Source organism: Haemaphysalis longicornis, unplaced genomic scaffold (assembly GCF_048455015.1).
Source record: "Haemaphysalis longicornis isolate Haplotype H1 unplaced genomic scaffold, Haemaphysalis longicornis Haplotype H1 scaffold_7, whole genome shotgun sequence".
In the NCBI taxonomy this organism is placed as follows: Eukaryota; Metazoa; Arthropoda; class Arachnida; order Ixodida; family Ixodidae; genus Haemaphysalis; species Haemaphysalis longicornis.
In genome coordinates, this window is record NW_027526422.1 from 98850001 (window position 1) to 98868331 (window position 18331).

Below are 18331 nucleotides of genomic sequence, written 5' to 3' on the forward strand. Positions count from 1 at the left end.
ATACGGGTTTATGGGGTTCTTCCTGCGCCTGCTATCATTCACCCACAAAGAGAGATGATGAAAAAAACTCCGGCAACCAGAGTATGAAAGCGTACACATTAGCTAGAGGGATCAGTCCTTGCAGGTTCATTTGGGGTACTTGAAAATAGCCATAGTTGAGCAGAATATGCCTATTTTGTTTTCAGCTTCTTGAAACGGAGGTTGGGCTTTTTATAAAAAGCAATTTACATAGAGGCTGGCACATAGAGGTTTTCGCATGCTGGCAAAGGATGTAACGCGGAAATTAATTATGGGTAAGTTTAAATGCCACTTTTCTTGCAAAACGCGCACCCTAGACAAACGATCCGCGCTTTGTTTTGGACGCCATTGATGACTCGGAACCTTAATGACGTTAATGGAGGATACTCTCCAGCCGCTATGGCTGTCGTAAACATTGGAAAGGCTGCGCTGGTAATGAAGCTTGCCTTCTGCCCTGATTCAGCTTGCAATTTAGCATCTGCACGTGTGATTAATTTTCTAGCTTACAACCATGTTGCTTCAAGTATCTGACGCTTCCACCTGCTTTGCACGAACGAGTACTTCTTAGCATTGACTGTTAGTGGCATCGGCTAAGGAATTTGTTTAGAACGCGTCTGACCAAGCAACCGGCAGATAGAAGGAAGAACGAAGAAAGGACGGAAAGGCCGGGAGGTTAACCAGGTGTAGAGCCCGGTTTTCTACCCTAAACTTGGGGAGGGGGTTCAGGGGATAAAAGAGAGAGTGGGAGAAGAGGAAGAGATAGGAGTGGGAAGGCGCGCACTAAAGTCCGTTTCGGGGACTATGGTATTTCGTGCAAGTTCGTTTCACCAAGGAGACGTAAAAGGGTTTTCGTCGCGTTGTGCGAGGTCGATGTTAAAGACCGATGACTTAGGAACGTTTCTACTGCAAATGGTCGATTGACCAAATGGCTGAGCGCGGCGGCAAGCACGCTTCTCTCCGACGACTATTCGGGGCAGCGACATATAGCACATGCTCTATAGTCTCTTCCACCCGACAGGCGTCACAGTGGGCGCTGCAGGCCATCCTGATGAGGAAGGAGTAGGCTTTCGTGAAGGCCACTCCCAACCACAGCCTACAAAGTAAAGTCGACTGGGGTCGAGACAGCCCATTTATATAGTGCTTAGCATAACGTACAGTACTGCCTTAACCTTTGTTTATTATCTAAGTAACCATTTATGCTCGAGACTCAGCGGCCTTATATATTCAATTTACGACCAAAAAGTAGGCACGCACTCGAAAAGATATCACTCTTATGCTGTGGACATATCTTATGTTCGCGGTAGACGCATAATGAACGAACCAACTAACGCTGTTGCCTAACTTATTTGGTTCTTTGGCGTTCAAAGGCATTCCTACAATTCCCTACCCTTACGCCTACTTTCTGTCTTTGGGGCGGTGCGGTAGTGCGTTTTCAGTTCCGGGTACCGCTGAGCGCGTAGGGTGGAATTATATTTATTTTTATTCAATACAGGAGGCGTTAGTTTAATTCAGCCTACTACTCCTTTTGTATCGTTAGCGGCTCAAGGCCGGCGTGCATTTCTTACGTGCGATAGTACGTTTTTGAATGCAGCATCCTCGTAATAAAAGATAATCGTAGCCATACAGTACTAAAAAGTACGTTACTAATTACGCTACCTCACGCAGCAAACTTGGTGTGTATGTTGAATGAAGTGTTGCGATCGCTCACTACAGCTTGGATTAAAAAGTAAATTTAGAAAATTTTAGCCTCTTTCAGTATAATAAACTGCCATAAATGCAGATATATTACTCGGGGCAATAGAACTTGCTTCCTAATGCAAGACAATGCCAAATGAGGGAAAACAGGTATCGCACCCTCAATTCACCTTCCGCACTACGATTCGTGTCATCGCAAGGGGTCGAGGTTGTGGCGCAGGACTGGTGAAGCTTCTTAAGAATTTTTAAAGCAAACCCAGATGTAGGAATATGTAAACCTGAAATAAATATATGCTGGAATTACTCCCAAGCCTGCGTGTTTTCAAAAGGCGCGAATCTTTATTTTTGTACGTGACTGAGAATGTTTTTTTCGTTCAACATCATCAGCATGTCACGCAGCAGCCTTTTTATGTCCATTGCAGGACAAAAGCCCCTACGAGTGACCTGCAGCCGCTGCGGCAATATTATTATATACTCACAGCCAAATTTAAACGTCTAAGCCCGGTATATATGTTCATACTTGTCAACTTTGTTGAACAAGAACAAGGCATTGCGCAAATAGAAGACAGGAAATTAGCACACAAGGGATATTTACAGTGTTCCTTTATTAAAAAAATTCATGGATGCTTAGTTTTTCGATAGCAAATCATATTCTACATCTACTGCAGAAAACGACCGCCTGCTGTTGCCCGCGCCATCTCCTAGCGGCAAATGAGAAATCACGCGGCAATAGCAACTAAAGGTTCAACTAGATAGGGTCCACGTCCTGCTTGGAACGCACGTGGAGCACGGTGACGCGGTTCTATAAACCTTGAAGTCGGCCGCCTCGATTCACGCGCGTCTCCGCCGTACTGCAGCGCTGCCATCGAGGAGCCCGGCCCGTAGCAGTGGAACGCGGTAAATTAAAATCCTTTTGAGCAAACCTTTACTGTGTTTACTTTGGGGTGAGCGCGACGGAACAGGAACAGCATGAAAGATGAGCGGGAAAGCAAAGGGCGGCATTTCCTTGGTAAATGTCTGCAAAGACTATCGTCTTTTGACGACATTTGCAACGAAAGGAGCATATACAAGGCCAATTTTTTATTTGAACAATTATACCTTCTATTGAAGTTTGTTCCCTGATACAAGAAGCTATTTTCCTGCCACTAAGCGTTACTCCCATCATTCTTATTTCCATGGACCATTCAGTCGGCCTACGTTTGCTTTCCAGTGATTTGGTAAGGCGCCAAGTTTCCGCTCCGTATGAAATGACTGGCACGACGCATTTGTGAGATCCTTCTTTACAGTTAGACTAATTTTCATTTTTTCGGAGTGCTTCCCGAGTGCAACCCAGCCCACGCCTATTCTACGCCGGATTTCTTTCTCGTGGTTGGGATCAGCACTGTGCTGCTATTCGAGAAGGCCCGAGTTTCAGAGAAACTCGGGCAAGGCGGATCTCTGGCGTTAATCATAAGCTCATGATAATACTTCTAGGCAGGGCTAAACCGCTTTAAAAACGCGATTCATGCTATTTGCTGGTTATTGACGTGACACAATCGGTCCAGGGCCGCGCGCTCCAAGGACGCGCGACTAAGGAGTGGCGCATCATTCAGTGCGTTCTCTCGTTCCACTGCTTTCCCAGTGGCTACTGGGGGTAAGCAAATCCAACTACTAAATTTTATTGTACTTTCACTTTATTATTCTGTGTTTTACCACAAAGTTCATTTTATTTTTTATTCCAGGCGTTCATATGAGCTTTTTGTTTGACATTTTTTGCCCTAAAGCAGTTTCAGCCGTCGGTGGCAGATAAAGTAATCACGTGACTGTGGCTGACGGGCAAAAAAAGAAGCGGGTGATGGAAGCGAGCCACATTCAAAACAGTATTACGTTATCAAAACCCTCCGCGTTTTGAAACAAAATTTTTTTGGCACAGATTTTTTGACACAGATTCTTGACAAAATCTGCCTATGTGCTCTTAAGGCGAAAGCCTGGCGATAAGTTGTAGCAACTTTTTTTTCAGATGCATTGTACTTCCGCCTTTTCCCTCCCTTTGGTGTGTTTGTCTTTTGGCACGGATTACTTCAGAAAGCTTCTTTTCTGCTATTACATGTTTGCGTCAGTTTCTTCTCTTTCATTTCTTCGTCTTCGTGAGTAAATTACGTTGGCCAGCAGACTGGAACACGGCACAGCCTCCCTATATTCGCGGTTCTCCGAGGGTGGTGTGTACCTGTCCTACTCCCGTGGCATCACGTTCAGGCTTCACGCTGCGCGCACTCTTCTACAACTTGTCCTTTTCAAATTCGCAGTGACGAGTTTGGCGAACCGGGCACATTAGTTCATCAGAGCTCCATACTGCGGGCCAATACCCCGAGTGGTCATGTGCTATACGAAGGAAGTAATAGCAACAAGGACAACAACTTTTCAGATTAGTTTGTGCTATTTCAACCAAGCCGTAAACAAAAGCCATATTTGATGGACGGGAGCAGGGCGCATTCCGTTCGCTAGAATGGACCCCCTTGATCACTTGGTTTGTGCTTGCGCAGGGCTGCACTGTGTCACCCTCAAACCACGTAGCAAGCATAATTCAGTGGAAGAACACAACACCGTGAAAAACGGATGGCCCTGCTCCGGGCGTGGCCAACGGCCAGGCTAGGGATTTCAAAGTAGCAGTGTGGCTATCTAGTTTATGCTAGGGAATGAGTATTGCAGATAAATTTGAGATGGTGCTGCATGCAGAAGTTAGCACAAGCCATACTTTATCAACGTAAGCGGCCCCAATACTGCGCGCTGAATATGCCAGGCGGGCTGCGCGCGATTCCGCCGGTTTCGCTCGAGGTGTATCGTATGCTCCACTATCCGTACTTTCATAACGCAAGCAGCTAGAAACTCGGTGCGGTATTCGGGCCTTCTAAATTAGCGCCCCTGACCACCAATTCAGATAGTTATACTCCTCTACTTCTTTTTCTAACGTCTCGTTTTATATGACGTAGTGGGCGCATGAGGTATGTTTATTCATTATCACTGTATATTTATTTATTCATATTTATTTATATCCCGATGCCCATTCATTCTGATTGTAGTTCCTCAAGCACTCTTGCAGGTGTATTGCAGACTCATGTAGCAAGGCTATGTCATCTGCAAACCTCACATCGCTCAAGTATACTTCGTTAATCCGTGAACCTTGTGTTTTCCCAGTCACGCTTGCGGAATACAACCGTTAGACATCCTGTGAAACGCTTACGCGAAATAGTATCTCCCTGTCGTACGCCCATTCCAATAAGAATTTGTTGATTAGTTTGTGACGGATTACCCTGCCCATACACTTGTATATATGTCGTCTAGAAGTCCTACGTAGGGTTTGCTCTATTCCGTAGTATTGTAATACTTCAAGCATTGCTGCGGTGGGCACTGAATCAAACATGGGTTCATGGTGTACAAACGCCATGCATTAGGGTGGGATACTTTACGGATTATCTTTTATTCCACTGACGACATGCCTATGATTCATTGTTTAGAATCCTTTCCTGAGGCTAGCCTGCTTTCAGGGTTGTTGAGAATCTAGGCTTTCGCTTATATGGTTCACTATTATCTTGGTGAACAGATTGTATACAACTGAGAGTAGGCTGATGGGTCCGTAATTCTTTAGGTCTCTGGTAATTCTCTTCTTAGGGGCAAAAATATAGTTCGCGTTATTCCAGGGTATGGGCACCTTTAGAGTACTTAAAGGGGCATGCAGACAAAACGCAAGTTTAGTTCATTCGAAAGATTGGCTTGTTAGAGTTATATCAACAGCACTTTTAACCCACACTTCGCTCAAATAAGCTATGTAATTAGGAAAAAACGAAATGGCCATGCGACCCCCTAAATCATTTCCCGCAACACAACCTATGATGTCATATGCCATGGTGAGCGATTGGCTGATGCAAGCAAAAGCAAATGCAAATTAGGCAGGCCGAACGAGGTATTTGCGCTTAAATGTAATATATACTCATTTCACAGCCGTAAGAATGGTGCTGTAAACAATGAGAGATACGAAAGTACACGCAAACAAAGAAGTATCGATGCGCACAGCTGTTGGTACTGGGCGCACTACTCTTGTTTTAGCTGCACAGCAGTCCGCCGCTTTGGAGTTGTCTTACCCGACACCGGCCGATTGGAGTAAGCGACGTTGTCCTACGTGACCCTCTTTGTCGAGCTCACCACATGTTTCACGAAGAGATTACTTTCTACCGTAACAAAAACAAACCAGGGGCAAATATTGTCAAAAATACAGCAACGGCGGACAACGGAACCGGCTCCGTATGGTACCGCCGTCTTGGAGAACTGACGGTAAGCTTGCGTGCAGAGCCTAATGACGCACTGCGAATACGTTTGAATACCCGCCCCTGTGACTTCACTGCAGAAGAACGAAATAACACGATTTGGAGGGAGATTTGAAATTTTAACCTAAATTGATTAATTTCTCAGTGAATACGGCATCGTTTGCTGCGGAAAAGCGCTGGGGGCACTATGAAGCAAAAAATCTTTAGAATAAAACAAGCTTGTATTAAATGCAAAGCATTTCAGTAACTCACGATGTCACCCGCGTTGACGTCCGTAGTCGTAGTCCGCACCCCTCCCCCTACACTATATAAAAAAAAAAATACTATCCGGCGCCTGGTTTCGATCCCTCGACCCTGCGGGCGGAACGCAATGTACATGGTGCTCTACCCACTGCGCCACAAAGCCGACACAGAATGGGAGGCTACGAACGCGCCTTATATCCTTGACTCATTCAAAATACGTCAAGAAGCTGCTGATACAACGCATTCACTACCACCAACTCCCCAAACACTAAACGTTAACGCAATACACCCACCCCCTATGCGATGCATTTACTCGAGTCCCCCTCGCGGGGAGATGGGCCCAATTTTTTTTGTCTGCTTGACCCCTTTAAGTATTCTCAAAATAATGCAGCAAGCTTTATTAGTACAATATCTACTGCCTCTAAAATATCTATGGTTATGTTGTCGTCACCGGCAGCTTTTGGTCTTTAGATGCCATTGAGAGCCTTTTCTACTTCATCTTCAGCTACCAGTGGGGCGTCGCAAGGCTAATCTTGTACACTAATTAGTGCCTCCTTGTGTAATGTCGCTGGTGTGTAGCCTGGTATAGAATCATTCCACTACTTTTATTATCTCGTCCAAGATGTGGGTAGAGATGTTACGCTGCTCGTCTCTGAGTGCGTAAAGCAGGCCAAATCTTTAACTAGCGTTCGGGAGCGGTGACTTTTAATGCGTCAGCAGCGTATGATGGAAGCCAAGTTGCAAACAGGCCAATCGTCTGCTAGCTTTTCATTTCTAAGAGTGTTTAAGCTGAAAATTTGGCCCACTGTACGTTCTGCTTTTACCGAAAGCTATAGCTTCCTCCCGTTTACAGTGTTCCATCGGTCACTGCCATGTTTTACGCACAAATAATAATAATAATAATAATAATAATAATAATAATAATAATAATAATAATAATAATAATAATAATAATAATAATAATATAAGCTTTATTCAATGTTTTATATACATGATATATTTACTGCCACACCTAAGCACGCAGTGCTTGTGAGTGGGCAGGCAGATCAGAGGCGCAGCGACCGTGCGATAACGCAAAAAAATTGAAATAAAAGAAAACAAGGGGGAAAAAAATAAAGAATGAAAATACATCCATGTATGCCCTCAAACAGCCCTTCATCCCTTAGAAAACACTGCTAGTGAAACAAAATCAGCAACAAGAACAGTAATGCCGAAAAAGATTACACAATACCGACATCACAAATATACAGCGGCGTACGACACAATTGACGCATATCAATGTATGCTGCACTAAGAGCAGAAAACATAACGTCATAGCTGCAAGCAAACAAAGAAGACAATTTTTGCATAAAGAATGAACCAGGACGGTGAAGAAAGAAAGGGTAGGCAACAATTCGCAAAAATATGCGAGGGAGGGAAAGAAGAAAAAAATTACAAAAGATTACAAAAGAGATATACTGACTTGTATACAGGTAATTGCCATGATGCACAATAATGCCACACTGATGAAAATGTAGATCACAGTTTGTGCAACCCAACCGCGACAACCACGATGCATTGAAATGGGCCGCGAAGTTCTTTTTTCCACTATAGGTCTACTTAAAAATCTAGACACCAGTTTTTCGATTGCTTTTTTACTTGCTTAAGACTGGTTAAATTAAGAAGTTCTGCTGGGACCGAGTTAAACATGGATAGAACATAATATTGTCTATTCCTTCGTGCGTGCGTTTTACTTGCGTGCGTTTTACTTGCGGTAATCAATTTCTATAGCTCCGCTAATGTAATTTGATCCACAGCACTCGATAATTTCATTTTCTTACTTTTCGCAACGTGGCATCGTTTTCTGGGTTACTTTTCCAGTTTATTTACTACATGCTGCTTCTCCCCCAGCTGCTGCAGTCTCTGATTGTCGTTATCAGGTTGTAATTTAAAATGTATACACTATCCTCGTTTTCCTTGGTTAAAGCCCGAATTTGTTTTGGATGGTTATTTAAAACTACTGCGTCCTAGCCCTGACTGACTCCATGCTGGGTTTCTTACTTTTAACGAGTTTCCTTATTTCTCTTTTAAGATTCAGTAACTTTGCACCTAACCATCTCATGATCACTGCTTCTAATCCTGCCTAGCACCTCCACGTCCTGCACAACACATGGGTTGTCATCTAAAACAAAGTCAATTTCATTTTTTCTTATACCAACAGGCATTTTCTATGTCTGTTTTCTATTTTTTTAGCAGAACGTGTTCCATACGCTTAGGTTATTTTCCTCCGCAAATCCCACAAGCGTATCTTCTCGACTGGGACGACTGCATATTCCAAAGTTCCCCACAGACCTTTCTCCCATTTGCTTCACGCCTACTTTTGCGTTAAATTTGCCCGTGCCACTCGTGAACTGTGTTGTTCCCTTCTTCACTGCTGATTCGACGCCTTCGAAGAAACTGTCTATGGCCTCATCGTAGCAGGCTGTTGATGCATAGGCTTGTACTATCTTTAATTTGTATTCATATTTAGCTTGATTATAAAGGCTGCGACGGTTTCATAAGTGCTGAAGAATTCCTCCGTGTTCCCTGCTATTTCTCTGGAAATTAAGAATCCCACCTCCAGCTTTTTCTTTTCTTCATGTCCTCGGTAGCACAGATTACGCCCTCTAGCCAGCTCTATAAAGCCTTTCCCTGTTCTAACCTCCCTTAGTACTATAATATCCCACTTAATCTCCAAGAGCTTCACTAATAGTACTGGTAAGCTCTCCCCTCTGACAGGCTTCGCGTATTGAACGTTGCCGAGCTCAAGCTCCAAAGGCGGCCTGTCTGCAGCCACATATTAGAGAATTTTAGCTGACCGTTTCTGACGGTCCGCTCCGCTCCTATAGCTAGTGGGAGCGCCATTGCGCATGCGTGGCGCGCAAGGGCGCTAGCGGCGATACCGGAGCGAGGCCCCGCTCAGCTAACCGGGGCCTCTAAGCGGACCGTCGCGGCAGCTTGCGTTACCGTGCGGAATGTCAACATGGCTGCCCCGCGATGCGAGCGCGCTCCCGCGAACTCCGTTTCTTTAGTTGAAATGTGAGCGACGAAATCGCGACAGCTGTTCCGAATAGACAAAGGTGCCACACTCGTCAACGAGCTTTAGTACGGAAGCAAATAACGCCGACCGAAGCGCGGGGATGCTTCTATGTACGCCGAGACAGACAGCCTTGTCTTGGCTATTCCAAAGTTATCGGGTGCTGTAAAATAATTTAGCGCCATTGTATTCAAGAGGTGAAATAAGGCACTAAAAACGGTAGTTTACATTACTTGAGCGACCAAATTCCAATTCGTATCTTTAAGTTCGCAATGACGTTTTGGTTTGCACACGCACAGGCACGACCAGTGACGCGAAGCAGTCCCAGTCGCGGAAGATACGGTTATCGCTTAGCTAAAAGCCTTTCTGCCGCTGACCCTCCGGTTGTGCTAAGCGGGCCGTCGGCAGCATACCGGAGCGTCAAAAACGGTTAGCTAAAATTCTCCATTATCAGCACCCTCTGCTGGTTCGCTGGTCCGACCGCCGCCTTGGTCGGGTTCTCTAAAGCTGCTGGAGACTGAGGGCCAAGAGTTGCATTGTTAAGTCATGGGAGGGGGGCCAACTACTATACCAGAGTGGCCAGATCCTTCTCCGGTGATTGATTGATTGATTGTAGGGTTTAACGCACCGACGCAACGCAGGCGATGAGGCGCGCCGTAGTGAAGGGCTCCGGATAAATTTTGACCACCTGGGGATCTTTAACGTGCGCCGAAATCTCGTACACACGGGCGTTTTTGCTTTTCGCCTCCATCAGAAAAGCGGCCGCCGCGGCCGGGAATCGAACCCGCAACCTCGTGCTCAGCACCGCAACGCCTTAGCCACTGAGCCACCACGGCGAGTCTCCGGTGAGGGAGTGTTGTTTGTTTCCCTAAGAGCATTCCTGCTTGAACCTTTCTAGTGTAGCCTCTTGGGTGTCCGAGATTATTGTTATTTCTGGAACAGGCAGCTATACATACCTGCATGGGTTATTCTCGGGGAGCCAGGAGAAGAAAGCATCGGACAATAATTTTTCTACTCAATCAAGTCCGAATCTGCACGTCCTAAACGCAGAAGTTCCTTGTCGCTTCTACTATCTAGGTGAATTCGCGTCAGTGAAGAACTGCAGGTATGTTGGTGGTGTTCTGAGACCCTGCGTGGTTCCAGAGCTGGAATAGGTGTAAGAGGGGCCATTTAAACGGCGATCAAGGGTTGGTGCCGGCAAACGAAACGAACTGACATTAAGAAGTGCTGCTGGTTACTCGATGACTGGCGGATAATGCGTCGAGTTCTTTGTACCGAAGTAACTACACATTCTACTAGACAAATGTCGCATATATTAGCGGGATTCTACACTATCTTAAGGGAACCACTGCGAGTGGGAAAAGAAAAGCCACCGAACATAACCCATAACAAAGCAAAGGGTAATTTCGAAGCGCTGCGTTTATCATTTCTTTAAGATAAATACTAAACGTTATTTACCACTTTCTCACCTGGGCGGCTCTGCGTTCTACAAAAATATCGTGGTATCATTTTGAGATATTACGCTGCATTACAGAAGCATTACCTCTGCTAGCGGGCAAAAGAAGGAAGACCGGAGAAGTGTTTGCTCGCGGGGGTCGTGTTATACCTAGCATTAGGTTCCCCGTTGCCTCTTCTGAAAAATATTTACACTTTCCGCTTGTTACAAAGATCGGCCCGTAGGTCAAACAAAATGAGAAGGAATTTTACCTCTTTTGTGGCGGGGAACTCCGGCGAGGCGCCGTGCGGCGACAAAGCAAAATGAGATGTCTGGCGGTTAAAACTACACTGTGCGAAGAGGTACGCCGCGCGGGCTTTAAAATAGCTATACGTGCCGCCGTCCGTCTATACGAAACATGAATGCACCCGCCGATTGTTACAAATATCTGCTCTTATCTGGAACAACATGAGAAGGAATTTGGTGAATGAACGCGCAGGGCGGCGAGCGGCGACAAAGCAAAGTGAGATGATAGGCGGCTCATATTGCTGGGGCAGAATTCTGAGTTTTGTCCATTTAATACCAGTTTCAAAGTGTACATTTAGAGTTTCCTTTCTTGACTGAGGAAACACTACACGGTTCTGACTCAAGAAAGGCAAGGTCGTTTCTTTGCAGTTGTCTAGAGTTCACTAAAGGACTCGCAAGTGCATCTGCGTCATGTCTTTAAATGGCGGCGAAATTATGGGAATTTTTTAAACGGACATAAATCATTATTCGGCCTATGGTAAGGTGTTTCGGCTTTATGCGTTGCATAGCTGTAAATATATCCAGAAAACTTCGGCGAATTAACGCGAGCTGTTGCCCGCTTTGTTCATACCTGTTTATTAACTAACGACAAAATAGCGGCCCAACTATGAGAACCTGCCTGGTCAGCAAAACAAGGTGACTGGCCGTCAGCTGCCGTGTTGGAAACCGCACCAATTCTCTTTACTGCTTCTTTATATTGTAGCACAACCTTAATGAAACTGTCTTGAATGATTTCGTTAGCAGTCTCACTTCACAATGTTGGACGCGATCTTTTACGTCAAGCAAAAATGAAAAAACAAAAACAAAAGGCGAAACAGCGGCTTCATTCATTATTTTTAAAGAAACAAAGCTTCATTTTTCGGTCGAAAAATGCCGAAGCAGCTCCAAATACTGGTATGCTTCAATTATTACAAAAAGACATTCAGACGTTGGTGTCTCGTTAGCCATTTACCGTGAGTAGGACATACGCAGTGGACGCAGTTATTACTCTTGAGTTTTCTTGGTTCTTGAGCAATCGAGGGTCATGGGGGATGGTAATGCATGATAACAAAAAAGTTATCTTCATGCTCCTTGCGGATGTGTTGTGAATGAACTATGGAGTATAATAATGTGTGTGTGTTTCTATTGAATAAACAGTTGATAGAAAGCGCTCGGGCTGTCCTCTTCTTGTGTTACGTCTGTCCGCGCTTCAAACATGAATCAGATCCAACTAGCTTAACTTTCCGTTCAACTGATGCTTTCCTGTAGCTGCGCAGTAGCTGATAATTGTATATATCACCGACACGGAGCACTTTGTGCTTTTGAAAACGTGGCTGAGTGTGCTCTAAGTGCGAGACATTATCGATAGCCCGAACGGCCTTTTTCGTGTTAGTACTAGTTTCTGTAAGTTCTGTGAAGTGGTGTTTGCCCACACTAATGCGCAATAATTGAGGTGGGGCTGCTGGAGGGAGTTGCACAAAAGTTTCTTGATGTTAGTTGGGAAATCATGGCGATGTCTGCTAAGGACACCGGCAACCGTGCGTGCTTTTGAGCAGATAGAATTAATATGGTCATCCCAACTCATATTTTCCGAGAATATAACACCAAATGTCTTTATAGATTTTTCGATATCCATTGTAAAGGGTTCCAATGTAACGCTTTTCGGTAAATCTAAAGAGGGAGTTCGAAAACAAAAAAGAACACACTTAGTTTTTGATTCATTGAGCGATAGGACGTTTATTTCGGACCAACTTTTAAGCTGGTAAAAAATGCGATTTGCACTTGGCAAAATTTCTGGAAAATCCCTTCCACGGACCAGTACACTGCAGCCATCAGCTTAGATAATGAACCTATAATGGTGTCTATGCGTACAATGTCATTTACGTAAAATAAAAAAAAGCACCGGTCCAAGAATACTACCTTGCGGCACCCCAGCAGTTATTTGACAAGGGTGAAATTTACATTAATTAATTTCTTATGTATGACCGCACAAGTGCCGTGGGAGTCCCCCGAAAACCGTATCGTCCCAGTTCGGCGAGCGAGAGCTCATGATTAACGCTATAAAACGCTTTCCTAAAATCTATGTATATGCCTAACGTCATTAGCTTTTTTTCTGTTCTCCAAAATTGCTTCCTTCTGAGCTAACAAGGCGGATTCCGTCGAGCGACTTGCCCTAAAACCGTACTGATAGTCTGTGAACAGATTGTACTTTTGTGTAAAGCTGTTGATTCTAACATTTATCATCTTTTCCAAACCCTTAGAAAATACTGGTAATATATATATTGGTCTGTAGTTGCCTATTTTATTTTTATCACCCCCTTTGTAAGCAACCGTTACTCTAGCCAATTGCAAATTTCTCGGGAAAGTGCCAGTTTACAAGGTGAGGTTGAAAATATGCGTTACTACGGGAGCTATGATGTCAAGCACATATTTTACTGGTCTGATTTCAAGGGCATCAGCATCTTTTTATCGACTATTTTTAAGATTCTGGAAAGCGACAAACACTTCTGAAATATCTGTTGGCCATAAAAATTTTGTATTTTCAGTTTCAGGAATAATATGCGACATTTAGGTGTTATTTACATCAATGTGGCCACCAAGTCCGGTGAAATAGTTGTTAAACTTGTCCGCTACCTATATTCCAGTTAGGGTTTCACCATCAGCTACAATTTATTCCAGGCAAGTAGCACGGGGTTTCCGGATTATAACTTCGTTTAACTTTTTCCACACGACATCTCTTTTGTGGAGGCAGACGCTGTCAAAGAGGCGATAATAGTAATCTTTCTTTGCCTTTTCTATCTGCTTGTTAAGTTTATTTTGAAAAATTTTAAATTCAGTCTATGCTGGTGGCTCTGGGATTTGAGAAATGCGTGGTAAAGTTTGTTCTTTAGTTTAATTTCTTTTACAATATGCGGACTGATCCATGGTTTTCGCACTTCCTTTATTTGTCTATATTCTCTCAGTGGAAAAGATTCGAAATAAACGGCCTTGAAAAGGTCCACAAATACATCATAAGATACATTTCAAGCATACCTGCCAGGTTTCCCGAATTGTCCGGGAGACTCCCGAATATTCATGGATTTGTACGATTGTACGACCGAAACAAAAATCTCCCGAAAACGCACCTGTCTTTGGCCTAATCTTTTTCCTAGTCTGGCCACAATGCTCCGGAGGTATACCTGACAATCCAACCCGACACCAATTGGCATCGTTATCCATGAAGTGCTTAAAAAGGGAGTCGGCTATGCGGAGACGGTGAACCTGTTCGTCCCATTCTTAGTTTGCTATTTGCAGAAACACAGCGCCGCAACTGCTTTCATTTACGCACGAGCACGGCTGTTCTGGACGGCCGTTTTGAAGATTTAGTGTCTACAGTGGTGTAGAATGTTGTTAGTTTAGACGAAGCAAAAACATAGTTCAGTTCCTGCTGTTTTGTGTTGCGGTTGCAGTACTATTTAGAGGACTTTCTGAAAAGGGCGGCGTCAGCCACATCGGACATTTAAGTGGTGTAGCTTGTTGGTAGTTTGGACGAAGCAACAGTTCATTTCCTACTATGTTGTAAGCAAATAAAAAATGTGCATAAATTTACCCGTTCTGTTGCTACTACCCCACCCCCCCCTCCCCGGTCAGATCTCCCCATGGATCTTCCTAAACCTGGCAGGTATGCATTTGCATTCTGTATGGCGAAGATCTCAGCCCAGTTTACTTCCGACAATATTGTTGCTAAAGGTTTTAGGTGTGTTCGGTGATATTAAAAGGTATGAGGCTTTGTTAGGCCGCGCACCTCGGCTAGCGCCATGCTTATCGACAAAAAGGAATATTGGCATGTGGTCACTTATGCCGGAGCTCAAGACCCCAGATATGTTAGGATCCCTTGAAGAATTTGTGATGAACATGTCAAGAAGTGAAAACGTTGGGCTGGTGACGCGTGCTGGTAGTGCATGTGATGACGTTGTAGAACCCATTGCACTCAAGGATTTCCAAAACATCTGCCTTTGTACCGGAATGTTTCTTTACATCGATATTAGTCTCCCCCAAGAACTAGCAGGCAAACCGTCTCATTTGCATACGAAAACAAGCAATCAATAAAGCGAAAAAAAGCAGCAATACATCCAGTTGGCGGGCGGTAGATAACAGCAAATAGTTTTTTGTCGTAGTTTATGCAAAGGATTTCATAATTATCTGTGACTTGGCTGTATTCCGAGACTATTTCAAAGCTGGTGAATGTTGTTTGAACCGATACGCCGCCTCCATGGTTGCCTATGCGATTCATATAAAAATGGCTGTAATCGGGCAGTATGTAATGGTTTGAATCTTCGGTATACCAAGTCTCGGTGAAGATTACAACATAAAATCCTACGTTGCATGCCTCAAATAGCGCTGAGACATCATCTTGTGTTGTTCTGAGTGATCGGGCGTTTAGATGAAAAAGCTTCGGGCATTTATTTAGATTGATGTCTCCACCGGCTGAAACATTGTTTTCTGGCAGAATGTAATCAGTGCTCATGAGAAGGTAACTGAGTGCTTTCGGTTTATGGACAGATGACCCTACGCGGGATTCTGTGCACCGTTACTTTGGCTATTATTTTCACTGGCGCTAGGAAGTACGGGCGACTTCTGGGCTACATGTTCAGCGATATGCGCAGCGTCGTCCGCGCACATGTTGATATAGCTTTCGGGGATTATGGCAACTATTGACGACTTTTCGGCTTAGCGGGCAAAGATATTGCCGTTTTTTACCCACACAAATTTCCACCCGTTTTCGCGTTTACGTGCATTCGCTATTCCAAGCAACCGTCTCATTCCAGGGCATAGGCGTTCATTTATGTATATAGGCTGATCCGATCGTTGTTCAAGGGTTTCATTTGTTAGAAGCTTTTAAGTGCGAATGCACTTCTTAAGCGAGCCTGAATCGTCCGCCGCCGTCGTCCGCATAGCAACAGCAACAGCGCTCCTCGTCTTCCTCCTCGTCTCCCCTAGCAACGGGGGGAGATGGACGCGCGCTACTCTCCTCCTCCTCTCTCCGCTCAGTGACTGCGGGTGTTGGGCGCCTCCTCTCCACTTCGGGCGGGAGAGCTCTCGCTCGCGTAGCGGGCGCTCCGCATTCAGACGCGTGAGGGCGCTCGTATAGCCCTCGCCGTAACGGCGGGCGCTACTCTCCTCCTCCTCTCTCCGCTCAGTGACTGCGGGTGTTGGGCGCCTCCTCTCCACTTCGGGCGGGAGAGATCTCGCTCGCGTAGCGGGCGCTCCGCATTCCGACGCGTGAGGGCGCTCGTGTAGCCCTCGCCGTAACGGCGGGCGCTACTCTCCTCCTCCTCTCTCCGCTCAGTGACTGCGGGTGTTGGGCCCCTCCTCTCGACTTCGGGTGGGAGAGCTCTCGCTCGCGTAGCGGGCGCTCCGCATTCCGATGCGTGAGGGCGCTCGTGTAGCCCTCGCCGTAACGGCGGGCGCTACTCTCCTCCTCCTCTCTCCGCTCAGTGACTGCGGGTGTTGGGCGCCTCCTCTCCACTTCGGGCGGGAGAGCTCTCGCTCGCGTAGCAACCGTGCATTCGCACTTACACACCCTCCCCCACGGGGAAGTGCGAGGGAATTTTTTACGTGCCTTTTCGAGAAACTTGTCTCGCTTTTCAAGGCGTGGGAATTGAACGACAGTGTTTGCATAGCCCGGGTTCTTGGTTCGAACTCTGTGACAGACGTTTATGTCATTTGGCGACACAAATTTGACCGGGAGCTTCACCTTTCTTTTGCACAATAGCAACAAGGTTTTCGCTCGGTTCATGTTGAACACCTTTAATTTGGATATTTCTATTTCGGGAATATTGTTCATTTTTCAACAAATTGTGTTGACTAGTGCTAAGCTCGTTCTCTAGCGTGCAAGCCTTGTGCCGGAGTGCTTCATTTTCTTTTTTAGGTCACCGTTTTCCTTTTTCACATCTGACCAACGTCCATTTGCCTCATCAAAGCCTTTGCTCATGAAATCAAGACTTTTCTTAATTTCTTCTATCCATAAGCGTAGGTTTCGCTCGTCAGATCGAATTCTACGTTCCAATGCCTCTTTGAGAAGCCTCAGATCATTCTTCATCTCTTCCTTAAATTCTTGCAACAATTGCAACTGTTGCCGGTATTAGTGCCCTGGGTGTGAAAAACAGGCTGACTGGCGGGCACGCAGGCCGTCAAACAATGGTATGCCCGCATTTGGGAATAAATGACTGATTATGAGCATTCAGTAGAAACAGGATTTTCAATTTAGCTGCGGTTTGCATGAAGCTGCCCCCGTTTCGAAGTCGTTCAGCCCAAGAGAGATAAAGAAGCACTGCTTGATTAGACGCACTTTTTGATTGAATAAACGCGCTGCTTGACCTGCCGATTATAAGATCGATGCGCTGACAACGCCCCTTACAGGGCAGTTATCGGACGCTGAAAACGCGGAAGTTGTCGATTGCTGTGACTGGACAAATACTTCCGCTGATAAGCGGATGTTAACGCGCTAAGAACGTGTGCACTGGCCGTATCGCTGGACATTTTTTTCTACTTCTCTTCGAGTGCGCCTTTGCAAAAGTGACTTTACTGCCGCCCGGACAATGTTCAAGAAGCATTTAGCGCTAATGTGCGTGATTCTTATGTGGGTGCAACTTTTTTTATGGACATGTAATAAAAAGTTTCGAGAGTAGACCTATAATTGAGACCAAGCAAGGCCTTCCAATGTTCGCCACACGACATGTTCACGGAAGTTCATTGCCACCTGGCAGACGTATACATTCTAATAATAGTTTAAACACTCGCGTGGCTCCTAATTGTTTCCCGACGAGTCCTTTCATGCAGGTGTTTCAATATATTCGGTACTTTTAACGGTTCGCAGCAGGGATACTTACGCCAGCTGCAGGCGCAGCGAGCAGCCTGAATTTATTAAGTGGCGTAAGTGCAGAAACTGAAATAAAAAGTAACAAGATGATTGTTTTCTCTGTCGCTGCTAAAGCTTGAATAAGAGGTAGCGGCGGGGGATATTTACCTCCGGGGGCACAACTTGAGACCATTCGAGCTTTCTGACTGATAAGAACATAATTTTTCTGCTGGCTGCTTGTCGGAGTACACGCGAATAGTGTTTTTTTTTCCTTTATGCTCTAAGCGTAACACAAGGCAAGATTTTGGGCACTGTCTTGATGTGTAAAAAGTTTGAAAAAAAGGGGAGGTTTACTTTATTAAATTTTTCCTATATAAAGTATTTCACCCCCGAGTCGGAGGCTTTAAGAAGGTAAATAGCCGATTGAATTGGGGGAATTAGGTACTAGACATCCGACT

At 45.1% G+C, this 18331-nt stretch overlaps 1 protein-coding gene across 1 annotated transcript in view; it reads right to left on the minus strand.

The window, feature by feature from the left end:
• The window catches only part of LOC144144677 (scoloptoxin SSD14-like), a 45269-nt gene extending 34152 nt beyond the window's left edge, over nt 1-11117 (minus strand). Inside the window, exon 1 of the mRNA XM_077676204.1 lies at nt 11020-11117. The gene's annotated coding sequence lies outside the window, so the exon portion shown is untranslated. The remainder of the gene's footprint in view (nt 1-11019) is intronic.
• Nucleotides 11118-18331: the final 7214 nt, after the last annotated feature.